Below are 22,474 nucleotides of genomic sequence, written 5' to 3' on the forward strand. Positions count from 1 at the left end.
TTGATAGTGATATATATGCTGTGAATTTGGAGTCATGTTAGGAGACAGGTGTAACAACTAACATTTGAAAAACATTTGAAAGATTGAAAAAAGGGAAATAACACTCTTATTTCTGGCAAAAACGGATCTCTGAGTTCACTTATTTTAGTATGTGTGTCATTTCTCTACAGCTGTATTTAGCCTAAAAATGAATAGCAGGGGCTAATGAAATCCCTATAAGTAGCCTTTGATAAGGTCTGAACCTGAACTGGGACTTCTATTTGCCTATTAACACCAGTCAAGGCCTTAGCTATATGATTTTATGTGCTTAGCTATATGATTTTAAGATGTGAAACATTAATGTTTTGGCCTGTATTTTTTTTTCCATGTCATAATACCTGTCATTAATACCTTCAATAGTTGTGTTCAGCAAGTATGGGTTTGTCAGCTGATCACCAGTAATCACCAGTTAAGCTAAGAACAGCACGCTTTCAAGGAGCACTCAATCTCTGCAAAAGAAAATGGGAAAGGATCAAAATATTCAAATCAATGGTCTGAACCTGCATGTTTTCCAGAGTTTATTTTGATAGCTGATGAAACTGTAATATTCAATGCAGTTTTCTAATGATGGATGTAGGAGAAATAAGGAGGTAAGTGCAAATCCAATTACAGTTCCTGAAGTTATGTATGCAGGAGGCTAGTTTCTTTCAGATAGGTAGGAACTGGCCCACCTTCACTGAGATTTTTAATTAGAGCAGACATTTTTGGATTAGTCCTGGTTCTTCACTATGGCTTTCAAGTTGGTCTGTTGGTCAAGATAGTAGAGCATCTTTGTCAGCAACTCTGTCAGTGGGTAGTACTGTTCAGAGAGGATTTTCTCATGTGCCTAGCAGGTTTGAGTATGCATGCTGAGAAATGAGGTTACTGGTGTTTTAAAGTTATTGCCTTAGGAGCTGCTTAGGAGTTGTACATAGATGCTACCCATCATTTTCTTACTTTTAATGTCTGCACTAGTCAGTTATGAATCAGATATTCCTTTGACTGGGTGGGGGAAACATCTTGAAAAATCCAATAAAAACAGCTCTGTGAATCCCATTTCTGAAGAGAAAAAGAGTGAAAACAGACAGATGCACTTTGTTGACCCTTCATTCTCTTCCCCCACACTCTCCTCCCACAATAGCTTAGATCATTAAGCTCCTGTATAATTAAAACTTGGTCCAAGTCACACTAATTCTGTTTACTGGCCACAATGAAGGATATAAATATCTAATCACTTCCTTACACAGAGGCTGCTTCCTGCTGGTGGTTTGCAATTGCGAAGGACTCAGTTCCTCAGCAAGTTCTCTGTACAGCTGTTCACCCTGTGTGAATGAGCCCTGCTCTAAGTGCTGCCACGATGCATTTATTTCCATGGATTCCTGCTCCTGTTTTTTTTAAAAAGGGAATGATATCACTGTCTATGAACAGAAGACATAGGCTGCCGTTAATGCACGTATTAATGGGAGTTAAATTCATGGAATGAAATTAAAAGGGGAAGAAGAGACCATCTTCTGAGGGTTTCCCAAGGGACTGCAGTTCTAATGGGCAGCTGAAGCCGTGGCACTGAAAGGCCTCACAGACAGATAGGTTCTGAGCGTAAATCCACTGAAGTCATAGCAATGGTTCATTGATGGCAATGTAATTAATACAAAGTGCTTTCTCTTCAATGTGGAATGCCAAATGCATGTTGGTAATCTCTGGAGCATGCAGGAGTTAGTATTGCCTGCAATAAGACTTCACAGGCATGCTAGCGCCATGCAACACAACTCTCTAGTAGGAAGGAATATTTGGAAGAGGGAAAATGGAAAAGAGGAAGAACCTTCCTAATTAACATTGCAATGGTATTGTGAAGTTGTCATAAGTAGCAGGCTTGAAATAACTAGTCCTTCTTGAGGTCTGGTAGAACAGATTTCACTCATGGGGTGGGTTTTTTTTTTTTTTTTGGTGAGGGGGAAGGTGGGAGAAAGGGGTCTGGGCATGGGCAGAAGGTGGGGAGTGGTGTACAAATCTGTACAACATGCTTTGAGGCTGTCTATGGAGGAAGTCTCCAAAATTAAATGGATGGCTTCCTCAAGATACTGAGTAGCCTGAGCTGTTACCTGTGACTATCTTGGGCTCAGCAACTCCAAGATGCTAGTCCATGAGCTCCTGCTTCTGCTGTGCAAGCAGAAGAGGCAGAATCACAAATGAAGTGAAGCCAAACAGATGCACTGCAGTGACAGCCCTTCATCTTCACTGGTATTTTCAGGAGTAACCACTATTTTACAGAGTATTTAAAGTAAATTACTACTGTCTTTTCTCTTTCCTAATTTTTGACAGATGAGAGCTTCTATAATTAATTAAGGTTTGATTGTATTTTACTTAAGGCTTATGTTTGCAGCTGGGTAAAGTGCCTGATGGTGGAAGATACTAGCTATGTGAGCAAGGATTTTAAAGCCCATTAGTGAAAATTTCCAAGTTGTAGTGACTAATCTAGTTTCCAAGTGATACTCAGTAGCACAAGACACATCAGTCCTGTCAAGATGTGCAGAGGCTTGCTGTGCTTTGGTGGATGAAGCAAGTCTGCTTCCCCTTGGAATGTTTTTAATACTTCTGTAAACTGCGTGGGCTTGAGGGCTAATAGTTGTATACTTAGCCTGTGACATTTGATGTGTACTGATTCACCAATTGAATCTTTTATAGAAGCATTGGAATTCTAGTTTTAGTTACATGGAAAATTAGTGATGAATGTAACTTTAAAATAGTGGTAATATTCATAATACCTTGAAATTTAAAATCATCATCTCTGGGGTACGAGCTAAAGACATAACTGATCTGGATCTATGTGAAGTAGAAGCAATTTAACAGAAGAGAATTTAAAACATGTCTGTTTTGACTTTACTCATCCTCTGCAACAGATTGATACTGACCTAAAACTCTATCTGCATTTAATTTATGGTTTATGTTTGTTGTAGAATTAATGATTGAAATAGAGTTGAGTCTGGACAACTTAGTGAGCATTAGAATTGGTATTTCATTCTCCTGTCTTCTGTGCAATTGTAGATCTGCTTATGTTTCAATATTATGTTCATCAGCTTCAATGAGGCTGCCTAATAGCTGTCATAGATTTTTCCTTCCACCTTGTGGGGACAGAAATGCAGTGGATTGCTCTGTGAGTGTTTTTTAATTAGCACATGCAGATTTCTGGAAGAGACAAAGCAAAGAAGTGGGCATGAGGCTTGTGTCAGATTTTTTTTGTTTAATGGGTTGAATTTGAGAGTTTCTCCTACACAGCCAGCAATTCTTCCTCCCTGACCACCTCCTTCTTCTCACCAGGAGATACCTGCAGAGTCAGAAGGGAAGAGTGATCTACTTAAACTTTCAGCCTGAAGTTGCAGATGGCCTTTTAAAATCAGGCTGCTGAGCTGTAGTTTGACTACAATTTTACCTACCTTAAATTTGGTTTCAACCAGCCTTCCTTCGTCTTTTAGTCTTCTCCAAACAATGAATCATTGGGTGTAGTAGTAATGCTCTGTCAACAAAGAGCTGTGTCTCATCTGAGTATTATTGATACTGTTATCTGACTAATTCATCTAAGTGGTTAGCATTGGAAAATGTGTTTGTAGGGTGCAGTGAGTCTCAAAGGTAGAGATACAGTTCATGATCATAAAGAAGAGTTGAAGCCCTTCCAGTACATTGCTGTAAGACTCTGTTGCCTGTCTGATGGGAAAACAATTTCTGCTTAGTTGGGTAAGATGATACAGAGTGGGCCAGAAGATAGAAATATGTCTTTTGTTCTCTATCAAACATGGAGAGAAGTTACCATTTAAAAAATACTGAGAAAGATGACAAGACTTCACACAAATTCAATTTTGTTTTAAATGTAAGCAGGGATTGACAGCACATTAAATAAGCACTAAGGTACTCAGAAAAATTTATGTAGAATCTACGTATTTGAAACTAAATACTTGATTCAGTCTTAGGCCTAGTGCCACAACTCTTATCTCCATAATTAATCATTGCACAGTACTGTCTGTATAGTGACAGTAATTAGCCTTCTTGGTGCTTTTTCTTCCTATTTCAGAACTTTCAGGTTATATTCCTTCAGGTTTAATTGTCTTAACTTGTTACTTAATGGCAATAGGAGAAAAAAGTTTCTATATGAATAATGAGATTTTTGCAAGCCATGAAGAACGAGAAAGAAGAGTGATAAGTTATTTTCTGAGCACTTTTTAAATTTGTATTTTCATTATATTAAAAACATCATGCACCTCTAAAAATAAGGACTTGGAAAAAAATTGTCCCTAATTCCTTAAGTTTGGCAGGTTCAGTATAAAATTTAGTGACTCAAGAGACTTCCAGAGATGATGTGGAGTTTCTGTGGGCTGAAAAGGAACCTAAAATCCATCTCCATCCTTTTCATTAGCTTCTGTGGTAATTTAGAGTAACCTGGATATGTAAAAATGTTTGGAAAACGGAATGTGCTTGTAGAGCTGGCTTTCAACAAGTTGTTTTTGTTTTAATTGTAGTTGTTAACAAAATAAGTTGTCTTCTGAAGACAAAGTAAGCTCATGTAAAATGTGTTGCCTGGAGTCTCAGCGCAGGGAGCTGACTGGCTTGTTTATCTGCATATTTTACTTGATTGTGTAGTTATCTGGGATTTATATGCTGTAACAGATCCACAGAGATCAGTGTAAGTTATGAATCTGCAGACTGAACAGGTACTTTGGCTGTGCTACGTGTCCAGTTGTTGTCAGTGCTGCTATTCATATGGATCAGGCTAGTGTCATTATGATGCGATTCAAAGCCTATGACAGTCATTGCAATATTCTTTGCTTCATCCTCCTTACTGAGGCTGGATGATTTATCATGCAGGCCAACCTATAGCTCTTGGCTAACTTCCTAAACTCCTAAGCTAAAATAATAAAATAAAAATCTGCCCAATTCAATGAATAATTGAAGGTAGTTTGGTCCATGGAGAGAGATGTTTGAATCTGGGGAATAATGAGGGGAGAAGAAATGGCAGCTGCATAAATAATTGATAAGTTCTCAACAGCAGTCCCCTTGTTGCTGGGACTGAGGGAGAGAAGGGAGCAGTGCTTTTCTTCTCCCCTCGTATGGACTGCAGTAACTTATCCTTTAGGCAGCTGCCTGTGTAACTATGACATGCACAAAGAAATCTCTGAAGGCGACTGCTATGAGGAAAGCAGTGCTTGGCTTATCTGTCTCTTGATTTGGAGAAAAGTAATGTGTGTTAGGTCTGCTGTAGAGAGGAGAGTGCATGTTTTCACCATATTTCTTTAGGCAAGCTGATCTTTGACCTGCCCATTAGAAGTAAAGTGTACTGGGGAATCAAATCCAGAGTGGTGGAGACAACACTTATGCTTGGGAAGGCAGAGCTGTTATCTCTTGTGAGGTCAGCGGTCCATACAAGACAGCAGTTACTGCAGTCAGTATTTCTACTGCGGGATCTCTTCCCTTGGTAGGCCAAAATAGCAATGCTGAGAAATTGATCCTCTTCAGTATATCTGAGACTGGCAGTGTAGCTAGGATCCAAGAAACAAGAGTTTACATGCTGTCACTTAAATCATGCAGCTAGACTGTCAAAAGCTATTGCCTTCAATCCTGATTATGGGTTACTCCCTTATGTTTAACAAGAGGAGTTACTCTGACTCCCTTAAGCCTGACCTCATGGAGAAGAGCTGAATTTTTTCTCTACCCCATTGGTGCTTCCCAGTAGCATCCCCATGCATTAAGACAGCATTTTGCTTTGTTTGAACCCTCAATGTTTATCTATTATCTATTTAACAGTCATTTCTGTGGCTTTCTCAAGTGTGTATTGCATGGCAATAAAATCACCTAAAATAATATATAAATATTAATAAATAATAAATTAATAATAAATATTAAATATTTATTTAATATTATTATTTATTTAATATTAAATAAATAAATAAAAATTATAAATAAAAATTATTATTAAATTAATAATAATAAAATCACATCAACAGATGTCTCAATTCAAGTAGGTGGCACTGTTTTCTCCCACTTACTGCATACAAGTAACAATATCTTCTGCATGAAACTCTGCTGGACCCTTGTTTCTGCAACAGTGCAGAGAAATAAAATCAAACCCAACAGACTGGAAAAAAAGGAGTAAAAAATGCAGCACACTGGCTAATATGTGACGCAATGTCAATGCTGACTTCACCAACTGACATTGCATTTTACATACACTATTCTGGATCGTGCTAGAACGCTAATAATTATGCTCAACTTCAACTACACCATTGCTGATACCATGCGAAAGCATGCATGAAGATGCCTTTGATACTATATTATACTGTGCTTTTCAGAAAATACGTTGAAAGCCAGCATCATTGTTGTAACATTCATTATTTATCTGCAACTGATTACATAAAGGAGAGACCATTTACTTCTGTATATCTAGAGATTTTAATATACATCTATCTTACATCTGAAGAAGTGTCCGTGAGACTGTTGCCTTCATTTTGCTTACTAAATCATTTTCAAAACAATCTGTGTGTGCAGATTAAAACTTCCATCAGTGGTTTAGCACTATTTTGTGGCCAAAAAGCTGTCAGCTGATGTAGGACTTATGCCATAACAGTGAAGGCTAACCATATCAGACCGAGATACAAGAACTGTTTCCTCTGTGAGGATTAGATAGCTTAAAACTGTTCGTTAACTCACAGTGAATATCTACCATACATCACTCCTCCTGTGATGGAAAGACAAAATTGAGTTCTCATAGCACCTGTTTCAAGTGCTCTTCAGGGCCGGTCCCATCCCCACAGGACTCCACCTTGTCAGATGTTAGCTTTGCATTTGTAGGGGGCACATACATTCATTATGATCTTAAACTATTAATCTATTTTTACTGGTTGAACATATTTAAGAATCCAGTTCTCTTGGCTCAATGGCTTTCTAAGACAGGACAAACACCAACTGTGCAGTGATTTGATAACAATACACCAGCAATCTTAATAAAACTTATCTGGGAAAAGTAAGTGTATTAACAATTACTCTTTGCATGCTTCTATTTATCCCTGTGACATATAGAAGGGGGTGTTTTGATTAAAAAAAAAAAAAAAAAAAAAAACAAACGTGTGGAATGCTGTTTCCCCACATTTTTTAGGTTGAAAGAAAGGTGAGTTTTATAAACCCTTGTGTTAAAGCTGCTTGCTTTATTTGTGTAGAAACACTCAACTTCTGTCATGAATGGAAGTGGGCACAGCATTTCTTATTCTTCAGTATGCTTAAAAATTCAGAAGTGGTCAGTAGACCAGAGCTGTTTAATTAAGCTTCGTGTATATGTCTAGGCTTGAGCATACTTGACAGTAAGTAGTTTGCCTCCCAGTCTATTGACCAGCACCAGCACTAGAGAAAAATTCCCTTTTTTAATTGTTTTGCTGCTTGTACCATGGCACTCAGGGTATAACAAGTGAAGCAGACTCTGGGGAGTTGCAGAAGAACCTTGTGGTACTGAATAACTGATGAAATTCTTTGTATGCAGGTATGACGTGATGCTCAAGGGACAGGTGGAGGGAACAATTCCTATCTTGTCCCCGATGCTGTGGGCCTTCCCATACTTCTGAGGGATAGCCTTCAGAAGTAGTTAGTCAGCTTTATTATTGTCAACTCAATTCACAATAGTGGTCTGAGACCAGAACAGGCAGTATTGTGCCACTGAATAAATCAATGGTACGCCTGTATCTCTAGATGTACAAGGTATACTGAGTTGGCTTCTGGCTGGAGAAGTAAGAAGTAATATGATCTGCTGTTCTCCATCACTGCCCCCACCTCCAGTTTTGTATTTAAAATGCAGCCTTCAAAGCAAATCATTAGAGTAAATACAGAATGGTTTGGGTTGGAAGGGACCTTAAAGCCCATCCAGTTCCAACCCCCGCCATGGGCAGGGACACCTCCCACCAGACCAGGTTGCCCAAAGCCCCATCCAGCCTGGCCTTGAACACCTCCAGGGATGGGGCATCCACAGCTTCTCTGGGCAGCCTGTGCCAGTGGCTCAGCACCCTCTGCGTGAAGAATTTATTTTTTATATCTAATCTAAATCTACCCTCTTTTAATTTAAAGCCATTACCTCTTGTCTTATCACTGTGCTCCCTGACAAAGAGTCCCTCCCCAGTTTTCCTGTGGGCCCCCTTTAGGTACTCGAAGGCCGATATATGGTTTCCCCAGAGCCTTCTCTTTTCCAGGATGAACAACCCCAACTCAGGCTCTCTTCATAGGAGAGGTGCTCCATATTCTTGATCATCTTTGTGGCCCTCCTCTGGACTCACTCTAATACCTCCATGTCCTTCTTGTGCTGGGAGCCCCAGAGCTAAACACAGGGCTCCAGGTGGGTCTCTCGAGAGCAGAGCAGAGGGGGAAAATCACCTCCCTTGAACTGCTGGCCACACTGCTTTTAACACAGCCCAGGATGTGGTTAGCTTTCTGGGCTGCAAGTGCACATTGCTGGCTTGTCTTGAGCTTTTCATCAACCAGTGTCCCCAGATCTTTCTCCTCAGAGATGTGCTCAACCCATTCCTGCACTGCCTGTATTTGTGATACAGATCACTATTTTTTTCTTTCAGTAATACCTGCTGCTTTTTGGTATGCAAGGCATGCAGGTGTGACCAAGGATTACCTTCAATTACATAGTCTGTTTCTGCTTTTTCTGTCTAACCCGCCCCCCCACTGTGTGTGTATATACATGTATATAAATATGTATGTATATGAAAATATATATCTATATCTTCTTTACCACAACTCGGTGGAACTAATCAGTGTCAATTAAGAAGCCTTTCCAAAATTTCACGTTTCAAATGTGCCAAGAAAATACCTTCAGGTGTTTGCAACCATTTTGTTTTTATAGGCATTGCCAGACTCAGCAAGAAATAAAAACATTCTGTGAGGTTGTAAGCTAAAAGTATGTAATTTGCTGTATAGGGACAATGTATGTGAACATCAGTCCTTTACCCAGCAATTTAGTAGCAACTATGACACAACTATCACAGTAGCAACTGTGAATTTAAATGTCAGACTGCCCACTGCCTGAAGAATAGGTTTTTAGCTTCAAAGCTCAGCACATTGCTGTAGCAATCAAAGGCTGCAGCAACAGAAGTAGTTTACAGCTCACTGGCTCAGCAACACAGAGAAAAACCAATCTTTATAACTTGGCATTAGATAGAAACAGTGCACATAAAATATGCCTCAGAATTCATCAGGTGGCTAAAGAATTTAACAGGTTTCTCTGGGTGGGGGAAAAAATCTAACATTTCTATAATGCAGATATTTCAGAAACACTCAAGTTTTTCATGGTCTCAGTAGAGGATGAGATGTTAGACATTCCAGGCCCTTCACAGAAGGAATACAGTGAGAAATGTATGTTCAAATACTTAATAAATTGCTGTTGGAATAGTTTTAGGTCTCCCAGATAAGTACAATAACTTTCAAGTCATTTTTTTAAAATTATTTTTCCCTTTAAAAACAGTTAACTTATTTTCATTGCAATTTGAAGCAAGTGGAAAAAATCTTGTGTCTTAAAAAGTGTTATTTTTTGACAGTTCTTGAGTATTGAAAAGGTTTTTATAATTAACAAAAAACATTTTTGTGGTACTATGCAAAAATACATTCCAGCACATGTAAAACAATTAAAAGTAAAACTCACTTCTCTTTAAGTTTAGATTGCTTGCTGAATTGTCATTTTCAAACACAGGAAGGAGTGCTGTCCCATGATCAAGTTTCAGTGGTGTATGAAATAATCAGTGTACAGGTTGTATTTTTGGGGTGATAAACTGTCAAAAACAGTGCTGAATCTTTGAAGGGCAAGTTTTTCCATCGGTCTCAGTAAAAGGTCGCCAACCCCAGTAGGGTGGTGGTGGCATTGTCCTTCAAGGAGAGAGATATATGGTGGGAATTCTCTTCTAGTCAAGCTGACAGAGGCTTCTCTCCCCTCCTCTCCTCCCCACTTTCTAGACACTTGAAGTACGCAGTCATTGCAACCTTACTTCTACCTTCATTGTCCCACCCCACACAAAGCATTGGAAATACCTCCACAACCCACTAAACATCTCATTTTTAATGAAATAGTTGGTTTTCAATTCTCTTGCAGTCATCTCCTTACTGTTGTTTTCTGCATACCAAAGTAATGTAGTAATCTTCTTTAACCTAGAGGAGACTTCTTTACTTCCCTTTCCATCCTCCCCAGCAGTCAGGAAAGGAAAAATTAAGTTTTAAAACACTCTTCCTTTACCCTCCTGCCACTTGACTGCAGCTTTTTATAGCTCCAGCCATCACGTCACCCTGGGCCTTTCAGTGCACTGTCTTTAGGCTGGGTCGGTGCTCTTCAACCTTTTCCTTCAGGAAATCTGGTCTGACACTTTTTTTTATGCCAAACTCTATAAAATTAGTACTATCCAATTTTTGGTATTATCATAAATCCAGAATCCTTTGAAGTTTGGGGACAACATTATCTTTGTGCAGGACATCACAGATGACTTTGCTCCTAAATCTTTGTGTTACAGGGTTGCTCAGTGGGAGGAAAAAAAAATGCTTTCCTAGGGGGTCCTTTCTGCAGCTAGCTCTTGAGGTTGGTAAAGTCAAGCATCTGCAGTCCTGAAATAGCCATGTGGCAGCAAGTGCTGTGGCTGCTGCCTTTCCAGCTGGTCTGCATGAAATATCTGTAATGATTCTCCTTTCTTTACTGCTCATGTGGCATAATACTTAGAAGCTATGATTTCTGCCTTCCTTTGGCATATCCTAAACTTCCAGATTTTGAGCTGTTTGAAAGAGGCTTTTCTTTGCAAAGATAAGTATAGGCCAGTCAACTCATTATAGCTGAAAAAACCTAGTGCTAAATATATATTTGATAGACAAAAAGGAAAAGCAGTAATTTGGTCTCGTACCTTGATGAAAGGGAACTACTAAGTACACTTAATCTGTTGAAATTGGGGTGAGGCTTCCGTGACCTCCTTGGTAAAGCCCTGAAACTTGGCATAAGGGACAGGTTGCTAGTGAGCACTGCAAGCAGAGTAGATATTTATACTGTCGTTATACCATCTATTGAAAACCTAGGTGTTAAAAATGTATCCAACTAGGGTCACATCTAATTAAAAATGTATCCTTCTATACAAATTGCCATATAAGCTTAGCATTATTTGCTTATTCTTTTCCTGGAAATAAAAATGCATGAAGTGGGAGAAGAAAAGGCTCTTGCTATCTTTCTTTCCAGAAGCTCAAAAGGTGCTTTGAAAATGGCATTTATGTCAGGTGTTTTTAAATGCCTTTGACCTCTGAAAGAGGCCCCAGGCTGCAGCATTATGGTTCCCTTATCTGTACGTATTGTTTTATTTCATACAAATACTTCTTATTGGAGCCCTGAAGGCTCTAATAGCCTTGACCAGCTGCCCCAGGGACCACCTCCTGCTGATTCCCCAGGAGCCCCATTTCAGCTCAGCCCAGGGCCCTCAGTCCCTGTCTGAGCCACTCTACAGCAACACCAGTCTGTTGTGCCTGTGCCTGCTCCAGATACCATGATCTTGACCTGCAGACTGATTGTCTTTGCCTAGCCTTGTCCTGTCCCCAGGCAGGTGCCTGATGGCCGGAGCTGGGGCTGCCCCCCAGCCTGCCCCTGGCTGGGGATAGGGATGGCCCTGGGGAGCCTCCAGTGTCCTGGCCCTGAGGCAGTAGCCAGTCCTTGTGGTGCCCCAAAATCCTACCTCATGGGTGAGCAACAGAAATGTTTGTTTGAACCTTCTAGCACTCCAATGGCAACGGTGGTTGTTGGTAGTGAGTTGAAACCCACTTCCTCCTGTACAGGTGAAGTTATTGCTTTGTTCATTTCAGGTGTATGTGGTGAATAACGAGCAGTAAGATTTAAAAAAAAAAAAGTTGATGTGCAGAATGCAAGTTAACAGTTTAGGTTCACAGTTTGCTTATGTATATATATACAAAGATAAAAATGCTTGTAGAAGCAAAATCTAGAGAAGGCTACCAAGCTCCAACAGGTGACCATAGCTATTTGGGGCTCCAGGCTCCTTTGGGCTGTCAGTGAGAGCTGTTGGACAGTTGGTCTGTAAAGACCACATAAGATACCAGACTTGGGTGGCAGGAAACACTAACTGAGAGTTATGCCTGCCTTTCCCTGGAGCTTCAGCATGGGAGGTCTGTCTGAGTTGAAGCACCTGTACCCTCACAGGTCCTGGTCTCTGGAGTCCTCTTCAGAATGAAGACACCTTGGAAGTTAGGGATTTATGAAGTCTGAGGTTTATTTTTCTCATATTCCACGAATAGTCCCTGCAAACCAGAATCTAGTGTTGCATTGCTGTGTGTTGCTAAAGATATACCAGCTCCAAGGAAAGCCTACTGTTGCGCTCTAGTTTAGTCTCCATCTGAAAGGCAGTTTTCAAGTTTAGTCTCTGCTCCTAAGACTTTCTCATAAACTGAATAAAATATTCTGATAGGGCCAGGAATCTAGGTTTTCCCATCTGCTGGCTGTCCTCAACACTGGGATCCAGGATCAGGATTGCTCTGCTCTCGTGAATGCTGCTTGTATTGTCACCTGGCTAGAGAGGGCACCTCTCTAGGGGGCCTTGCTGATCTCAGCAGCCTCCTGGGAGGCAGGGAATGAGTGCCTATAGTCGCGGGCAGTGGCTGCAATTGCTAGACCATTACAGAGCAATCCTTTCCCTCTTGTTTTTGAATAAAAGTGACTGGCTGCCATGCTTTATAGTGGACTCAGTAATGTCTTTTTCTGTGTAAAGCATGACTACAGCTTGCTGGACTAGGATCTTCCTGGGGGTGAAACACAACTGCACTATGTATGTAGATAGCAGCTGAGCTTTTGGTAAGTGCCTAGCTCTGCAGGCTTGAGTACTTATGGTCACATACAAACTGACATTTGGGTGCTTGGAGGACTTCAAAGATTAACCTATAGGCTTGAGTGGTTTCAGGTGTCTCCTCAGTTTGGAGAACGGAGGTATGTGTTGGATTGCTTTGTGAATTTATGTGCCTAAATTCCATTGAAGATGTGCTTCAGGCAGTTAAGGTGCTTTTCTGGATGTTGACCAAATCCCTCCTTCAGCAGTCTATAATTCATCTCAGTCAAATATGATATGTGGGTCAAGGGTTCAAGCTGAAGAATAATTTCTTTAACTTAATGTGTTAAAGTTTCAGCTTCAGTCTGGAAGATGTTAGGATATTAGATATACAGTGTGACAGCTTAAATCCAGGGGAAAAGCCTGTTCCATATATTTTCAGGAAGCTAATACTTGAAAACAGGCAGTGTCTTGAACTGAAGTGGGAATATTTAAGGCTATCATTCCTTTAAAGACCTGGAGCTAGGACTTCTGGGTGAAAAGAAGGGGACTTTCTTCCCCCCCCCTCTTGCTGTTTGTGTGATGATACTCACCAGGTGGGGTTTGATTAGCTGAGTCAGTAAATTACTGAAATGAGAGTGCGGATGATGTTATAGCTGCTTCAGAGGGAAGGAGTCCCCTCTTAGAGAACTATGTCCATAAGCTAAGGGGTTTGAGTTGAGGGAGCAGTAGTGTAATAGAAGCAATGTGGTTCAGAAATTCATAGGAATTAGGCTGAGCAAGCCTAGATCAGGGAGTTGGGGGGGAACAGATGGAGGTGGTTATTCCTATTAGAGCACATGTCACTTCAGGAATCTGGAGCTGGATGTTAGCCAGGTAACTTTAAGCCCTGAGCTGGTACCCTGAGGCAATAGCTCTGTTTTCACAAGCCTGCGGTGTCCATCTCTACGTATGTAAACGTATGGCTCTTGCACCGGGAATTCTTGGTGGCAGAATTTTTTGTCTGTGCTGGTTTGCAGCTTAGGGCTTTGTCTTTCTGACGCATTTTTCTCTGAGTAGTGTTTTGTCTTGCTACGCATCCACTGTGGGCGAAGTGTACAGTAAGAGATAATAACCCTAACTTAAATATTTTAGTTTTCTTGTTCAGCTGTAGTGGCCTAGCATGCTCTTCCCAAGCAAGAAAACAAAGTAAAGCAGCTTAGCCCTACTGCATTTCCAGTAAGGAAACGACCAGGGCCTGTCTACTTGCTGAAGGTGCCTGTGGCCTGCTGGTGGGGAGTGGAGCAGGGCCACAGCATGGTGCCCTAGGGAGAGGCAGGAACCCATCCTGCAGTGGCTCACCCTCTCCCACATGGCTTCGTCTCTTGTTTACTCTTATTTGAAACAGGACGTGAACGTCACTGAGGTACAGATTTTGTAACAGCTGGGCACCTCAGCAGCTAATCCTGTAATTTAGTCCTGGTCTGTAGGTAATAGTCCCAGGAAGGTGGGACTGTAAACTGCAGCTATGCTTGTGTAACCTTGGTTTGGGGCATTCATGGCTTGGCCTCGTTCCGGCTTTTGGAGAGGATGGCTACCCACAAGTGTCTCATGGAAGACTGAGCTCTTCAGATTAGCCGTGGCAATGGGAAGATATATAGTTACTCTTTGTAATAGCCACTGTTTGGAGAAAAAAGCTTAAATTCTCATTGTGCGTGTACGTTATTGTTGCTGGTGTTGGTTTTATGTGTTGTATTAATCCTCCTATGAAACTTAACTGGCGTTTGCCTTTTTTCCCTTCTTTTAATCCTTTGCACTTGGGCTCTAGCCCTTTACAAATCTGTTGAAAATCACTTGTTTCAAATTGATGTTATTTCAGCAGCTATATTAATCTGTGTGTCTAATGCCTTTTTTCCTCCCAGTTACCGTTGCTCGCTCATTAGAGTAGCTTAAAGCTAAAACATCTGATAGGGTGGTATAGTACTTAATATTAGTCTAATTTTACCCTGTAGATAGCTCCCCTCCCTTTTCAGTATTTCTGTGAATATTGGAAGATAATCAAGAGAAGATTCCCTCATTCTTCACCTTCCCTCCTCAAAATCATGAGTGCTTTCGTACATGAGATTGTACAAAGTATGTATGTGCAAAAGGATGCTTTTATCCAAATTTTTGTCTCTGTTTTAATTCACTGACTCTTTATGCACACAGTGCATGGCTCAGCAAAAGTCCGGAGTACTACAGCAAGCAAAGAAACAGACCGTAGCACCAAAGTATTTGTGTAACTTTTGTCCTTATTTTTTTTTTAATTGTTTATCACCAATATGACTTAGGAAACAATGTAGTCATCTCTGTTTTTTACTTTCCAGCAGTACCGGCATAGCCTAAAATAAGCAGTAATAATAAAATATTGTTGAATGGGCGACTTCCACGGATTTGTTTTTCCTATTCTTAAATATAGTTTTCCAATTTTTCCTTCTGAGTAACAGACTTCCAGAAAAAAAAAGGTTGACTTTTGCTTTGTTCTTCCTGTTGCTATCTTTTTTGTTTTTAATGAACATACATAAAGCACTAAGTAAAAATGTTTTGCTTCACAAACAACCAGTGCGACCAATACTAGTCATTTCTTGTTTTTTTCCAGAATTTTATTTGGCAAGCAGTATGGGTGTCTGTGGGAGGAAAGAAACTGAATTAAAGTTGGGGAAATACAGGATGGAGCTTGATAGGGTGTGTCCTCAGATGTGTGCACATGTGTCACACTTGCAAATTGGGTAATTGCATATTTAGTTTCCTGTCTGTATACATGTGTGGGAGCAAATGTACGGTTTGTCTGCTATAAGGGAGATACATGCACTGAAGGCATCATCATTTTCAGACTGTTTTGAACCTAGTGCACTGGAAGAACTTACACTATGGTGACTCAGAAATTCAGACTCAGTTTTACGTCTGTCTAGTAAATCTTGGTAATAGTTGTGATGTTAAATGTGTTTTGAGGTATACTAGCTTCAATTGAGCATGAATATGTTGTTGTCTCTGGGGGGGCTTGTTGTCCTCAGGTCCGAGCACGGTGTGGCTGTCAGCAGTCATACTCCATTATGAGTTATAACTACCAGTATGTTCGTGGTACTGTGTTGTTCTTGTGGAAAAATACCCCTACTGCTATATTTTTCTTGTTGGTACTGCCATTGGATAGCTTGAAATAAAGCTGAAAATGGAGGGAGACAGAGGACACATACAGGTCAACATTCAGTGACAGTGAGGACAGACATAGAGGACGATGAGGTTTTCTTGTAAACAGTTTGTATTGATAGTTAACAAAAAGAATAAATTTAATGCTGGCTCTCATGTTTCTATTCTGTATTCCTAGCCTCCCACCTGATGATGCTCATCTTCCATTTGGAGACCTTCTAGTTATAACTATGAAAAATACGCTATTTCTGATATGCCAATAAATATGCTTGCTTGCTAGTCCTAAAAAACAACTCCCTGCAATTACCATTGTGGTAACTGCACATAATGAATGATAGAGTTAGTGGTGAAAGGTTTCACTGTCATAACCACCATTTTATATTTTAAAATTTCAAAATAAGTACCACACTGTTTGCAGTTTGTATTATGTGTTCTGAAATATCTGAAAAGTAAGCTAAAACTTTGCTGCTGTGAAAATGGAAGGTACGGCTATTCACTGGAATAACATTTTTTTGTTGTTGTTGCTTATTGTGTATTTTTATTTTGCTTGGAAAGTAAGGAAGGTTGAAGTTAGCATCTTATTTCTCTCTCTGCCCAGCTTTGAAATTGTGTTAGGAGTCAGTATCTTTGAGCCCTAATGAAGGGTTGTTATTGTCAGAAATGCAGCTACAACTAAATGTGTTCACCTTCTCTTGCTTTTTATTACAGAGTTGAATTAGGATGTGCTACCTGGAACTTATTGGGCCACCTGGGCATGCATTGTCTTCTGTATCTGAAGCTAAAGTCTGAGCATTTTTACTCTAGAACACAAACATATTTCACAGTTATGGAAATAACATGATGAAACTATACACTAACTTTCTGATTCTCCTTTGAGGGCTGTGAAATCTTTGAAAAACTAGAGAACATGTATGTTCTCTAGTGGAGTTTTGAATTGATTGGTTTTCTGGAGGAGGCTTCCCAACTTCTGGAGAGGCTTTGGCAGGCCAATAGTTTGTTTCTTAAAAATAAATAAATTTTATATATCTATATGATAGACATCCTTTAACATCTGGTGTAGAGTACTAGGATGGTGTGCAAATAATGTAATTGTTGCTGGCGCAGGTATGTCTCCTGTCCTCTGCTACATGCTTGCTAGATTTGACATAGAGGACTTTGGCTGTGGGTTGGGTCTCTGTTCAACTCAACATCCCTCTCTAGGGCCCTGCTCCTTGAGAATTAAACACACACTGGGAAAAACTCCAGTCTTACAAATAAATGTTATATTTCCATAGGAGGCAATAGACTGCAAGAGGTTGTTGTGGGGCTTTGGGGGAATAAACTTAAAGCTGTTCAAGAAGGATGCAAGAAGTTACTGTGCCCCAGGACTGCCTCAGTTTTTCCACTGTTATTCTAGGGTGCGTTCAGTTTTCTGCTGTGCCCCTTCAGTCAACCAGAACAAGGATCCTTCTCCAGAGAAGCACAGGCAGCCTGTGCTTCCTGCCAAGGTACCCTGTACCTCTTAGCACCTGTCGAAACTGGAGGAAGAGGACTGCATGAAGCATCTGCTAGTCCTTCTTGGCTCCTCTTCACACTTCTTTTTTCTTCTACTTCTGTGAAAGTGTCCTTACTTTGGTAGCAGCCCAGTGGTTTAATTCAACCGATCTGGTTGCCTTAAAGTCATGCTATCAGCATGAATTGATTTCTCATTTAGCCAAAAGCTGCCTGTGTCATTGTCTCCAGTCTTGCTGAAGCACACTGATATGCCTTGTGATGGATCATGAAGTGGGGAAGAAAAACTACCTAAAATAATCAGACTACATCAACTGCGTGGTGCTCAAATGAACCCATGCAGGTGTGGCCGTGTTGCTTTGTGGTGATGTGCTGCATTTGAACTTGTAGGAGATTGATCCTTCTGGGCTTGAAAATGATCTGGCTGGTAATTCAGCTATTCAGCTGAGAGAGAGAGGAGGTAAGAAGGTGAAGCAGGCAGCCTCTCACTGAAGCAGTCATTCTGGGAATAAAACCTAAGGGATGCATCTTGGGCAATGCATCCTCTTCTAGGCACACCTGTAGTTGAACTACTTGCTGCGACAACTTAAACTCCTTTACGATCTGCTTGTTCAAATTTGTGGGAGATCTAAATTTCCCTCCATTAGGTTTTGTGGATTTTGAGAAGAATAGATCCTGTGACTTCTGGAAAATGCAGCTGTTCAGTCATGTGTGGTGCTTCTTGCAATGTCTGCCCTATCTTATCCTGCCTTATACCCAGTAGCTAAAGCCTGATCTTCCAATTGCTCAGAACTTTGCTGTCAGTACTCTAGACTGAGTATTGGTGGTCTTTTTTGCAAGTCCTCAGCCTTAAATTGAGTACTTCTGAGGCAATCTCCATTTTAAGGTGAACCCACTTCTTTGCTTGCCACCTTCTTAAATTCACTGTAACACATGGAAGTAATAAAACAGTAATTGTGAATCTGCTTGTAGTTCCAGGGGTATGTTTGTGTGTGTATATTGGATATATATGACTTGAATATGTTAGTGTATATTTATATGTATGCATGCATAAATGTTTTGAGGGGTAGGTGTATAACTTTTCTTTTTGTGCATTGAAGGTGTGCGTTCTTTAGCAAGTTAGCTCCTTACTACTGTCCTAATAGCTTTTATTCTGGATAATGCTGGTGCTGTGAGACAGCAGTCTGAGGAGAGAAGCCTGTCACTTGTCTACGCGAGCTCAGCTCTGAGAAGTTTGAATCAGAGCCAAGAGATGACATTTCATCAGATGAGAGATTTTTTTCTCACTGTTTTTCCTCCCTCCCCCTTGGCTGTCTTGCCCTGAGATTCTGCTGATTGGTGTCTTCCATGGTACACCAGTCTTCTGCTTTTTCTTTTTTCCTTCATGTCAAAACCTTGCCTTGCCATATGACTTTCTCAGACAGGTCTATATAATGGCTTTAGTCTTTTAAATTCCTTTAAAGAGATGTGTATTCCTTCAAGTAAGCAATCTGTTTACACTCAGGCTGGAGGCTTCCTACAGATTTAGTTTGTCATCCTGTATAGCATCTCATCCTGACAACTTAGACCTGCAATTGCTTTCCCGTACTCCTGGGAAGAGGGGAATTCAGCCTTTTAACATGTAAAACACACAGACCAAGCCCATCCACTTGAAACTGTTTTCCTGCAGCTCTGAAGAATCAGTCGGGTTGGGACAGTTTCGCAGCATCCTTTTTTGAGACTTGGAACTGTATCTAGGAAATCTAGCCCTAGCTGTTGTTGGCAGTGTCTGCATTGGAACCAGATCTTTTTGCAACAAAAACAACTTACCACTTTCTCTTTCCTGTTTAAAGGTGATTTCTTTTTTCCCCATAACAGAATTTTCCATTCTATTGCCCTTCTCAAAACCTTGAAATAGTTGCTGAAACTCTGCACCTGAATCCCTGTTTCTTGCTCCTGATGAAAGATAGGGGGACATCTGTCCAGTGGGTGAAGAAGCCAGAAGAATAAATATTTATTACCAGAAAAGGCAACTGGTGAGGTTTAATGACTGGCTACTGTTTGTAGCTTGTAAGGGCAGAGTTTATCTTGGCAATCTGTGTTCAAAATGTCTTGAGCATTATGAATATTATCATTAAATGGCACCCATTAGGTGGATATAGTGTGTACATTCTCACTACATCATCTTGTGTGGAAAAGGTTTTTTTTTTTTTTTTTAAAAAAAAAAACAGAAGTCTTAATTTTACTGTTGGATTTTGAGAAGCTGTATTTTAAGTATTTTAATTTGTTGGAGCCTTGATACAAGTATGGTAATTTCTGACTTGGCAAGTGCTGTGCCACTTGGGGAAGAGGTGGCAATAGCAAAGCATAAGCAGAGCTGCCGTTGTTTAATTTCTTCAAAATCATGGGAATCTCAGACTCAGTTTTATTCTTTTCCTAAAATCTTGCTCGTGACATTTGGTACTTGTCATGATCACTGTGCGCTACCTAGGAAGTAAGAATATTTCATCAGGGAATATTTTCTTCCCTCTCTAAATACTGAAGTTCTCAATCAGAATTCACCTCTATACTTAAGATAGCTGCTGCTGTTGTTGTTGTATACTTCTGTGATTATTGGTAAGGAACTGAGTTTTATAGTTTCCTGGCATGCGGGTTGGAATTATTTTCTGCTCTGATGTTGAAGAAAAATGAATGAATGTAAATGAGTGTGTAAAAGCTTTTTTGAAAACTTAATGAGACTTTGTTCTGCTTTTGTTCAAACGGTTTTGAGGGCTGTCTTCATCCTTTTAGAAAGGGCAGAGGAAGAAATATAGTCCTTAACAGAATCTTAGCCTCTTCTGGTAACCATGGGCACAGTGCACCCGTAAGTGGCAGAAACTGCTGTTGGTTAAGCAAGGAGTAGTTGGTCACTTGGCTGAAACTACAGACAACATCTTTGGTCAACCTTCATGATTACTCTGTTGGTAGTGGCCATCCAGGTGGGTCAGGCTCTCTGGGAAGTGTGCACATGCTTTTCTAATAACTTACCTTAGCTGGCTGGTTTGCCCGAGATTCAGTTCTTCCAAAAATGTCAAAAGTTTCAGATATCAAAGAATTTTTTAAACAGATACCAGTAACTTCTGTAGCCTTCCAGCAACCCTCATGGAGCACGTGAGCTACACTGGGCACTGGTACAAGGAAGAGGGGCTAGTCTAGCAGAGCCCATTGAAGAGGCTAGGATTATCTAGCAGTCAGTGACTTCAGGAGGAGAAGCACTTCTCAGAGGTCATCATGACTAGTTGTATTCTAGATGTTTCTGTAAGCATCCAATCTGTAAACATTACAAATTCCAGATATATCTTGTATGTTGGGGAGGCTGTATCCAGTAACCCAACTGGGAGGCTGCTGCAGCTCCCCGCCCTGGGCCCCAGCCAGCAGAGAGGCTGAGCGTGCATTCCCAGTGGGCATGTGTGCGTGCACGCACATGCTGTGTATGGAACACATACATACCTGAATGGCCGCACAGATTTACACAGGCAGGGATGCAGATGACACCAGTTGCCTCATCCTGTTCTCTCTGGCTGATCAAGATGAAGGTCTTGGTGTGAGACATTAATAATATATAATTATACATATTTATATATACAGATAGGTACATATATACATACCAGTAATTATATATTATTAATATATTAATTATAGGTTATATCAAACACATGTAATTCATATCTATTAATGAGTATTTATTACTACTAGTTATCACTAATAATTATTACTAACTACTGTAAGTACTACTAATTATAATTACATTTAGGAATAGCCTTATTTCTGTTTCTTCCTCTCCTCTGCAACAAAATGTAGGGCTGTACTTATTTTCACCACTTTGCACTTGAGAACAAAGTTTTGGAAGTAAACTCGATGGCTAGTTGCTAATTACAATTATATATGCACACAATATGCACAATGTGGATCCTCCCAGTAGCCAAGCCCCGTAGTCTTGCCAAGACTATGGGCACACAAGGAGGTACCCCAACCAACCCCCAGAGCCTGTGGCCTTGCCAGCAGCTGGCTGGCACTCCCCTGGTCCCTCCACAGCCAGATCCTGCCGTGGTCTTGTTGGAACACGGTTTCCTTTCCTCTGAGTCCCTAATTTGGGTTCCCACCTGCTGTTGTCTTTCTGAGCTCCTCTGGATTTGTGCAGGCGGGCCTTTAATGGGACGTGGTCTCCTGCAATGTGCCTGGGAGTAGCTGGGGCAGGGATTATTTGGGCTCCCCTGCTGTTGCTGGCTGTGCTCCTCTGTGTGCACAGATGAGCTTTATCACAAAACCTAAGACTGTATGTGGAGCATGTAGAAACCTGGCCTGTTGGGTCAGGAAAACAATGGCTTTGCATGAGAAACTATATTTTCTTTGCTTCTGTTATGAGGCTTCTGCCTCATAAAGTTAATTAAGAGTAACCTTTGTATTCAAGATTCACAAGTATGATGGGAGAGAGGAAGAAACTGGAACTACAAAAAGACCCTCTGTCTCAAGCCTGCCTCAGAGGAGGAGGACAAACAAAGGAATTGCAAACAAACAAAACACCAGGGGTTGAGAAGAGGCAGGAAGGGCAGACATCTGACTGTTTTAATTGCATTATCTCTTTTTTTAAGTAACACCACGGACTGTACACAAGAGATAGAAAGCACCACAACCTGGGCTGATCTGCAAAAAACGGGAGACCTGCAGGAGGACCAAGCCTGTCCACATGCTAGAGCCCATGTGCTGCCCTTGCACACTGCTGACAACAGCCTGCTCTCTGTAGTGACTGACTCCAAGCACGAATAAGACTGTTGTTGCGTGACACCAAAACGAAGGATTTTAACTTCTCTTCTGAGTGTTTTTCTGGGCTGGTATCAAGTCTGGCTGTGTCAAAGAGCACACTGTTGGAAATACTAACATCCTCATCTGTTCCTATAACCTTTAGTAGCAAACACATTGCAAAAATATTCCTTTAAAAGTCCTTAATGAATCTGCGAGGTGAG

The sequence above is a fragment of the Cygnus atratus genome, chromosome 2, assembly GCF_013377495.2.
Source record: "Cygnus atratus isolate AKBS03 ecotype Queensland, Australia chromosome 2, CAtr_DNAZoo_HiC_assembly, whole genome shotgun sequence".
NCBI lineage: Eukaryota > Metazoa > Chordata > Aves > Anseriformes > Anatidae > Cygnus > Cygnus atratus.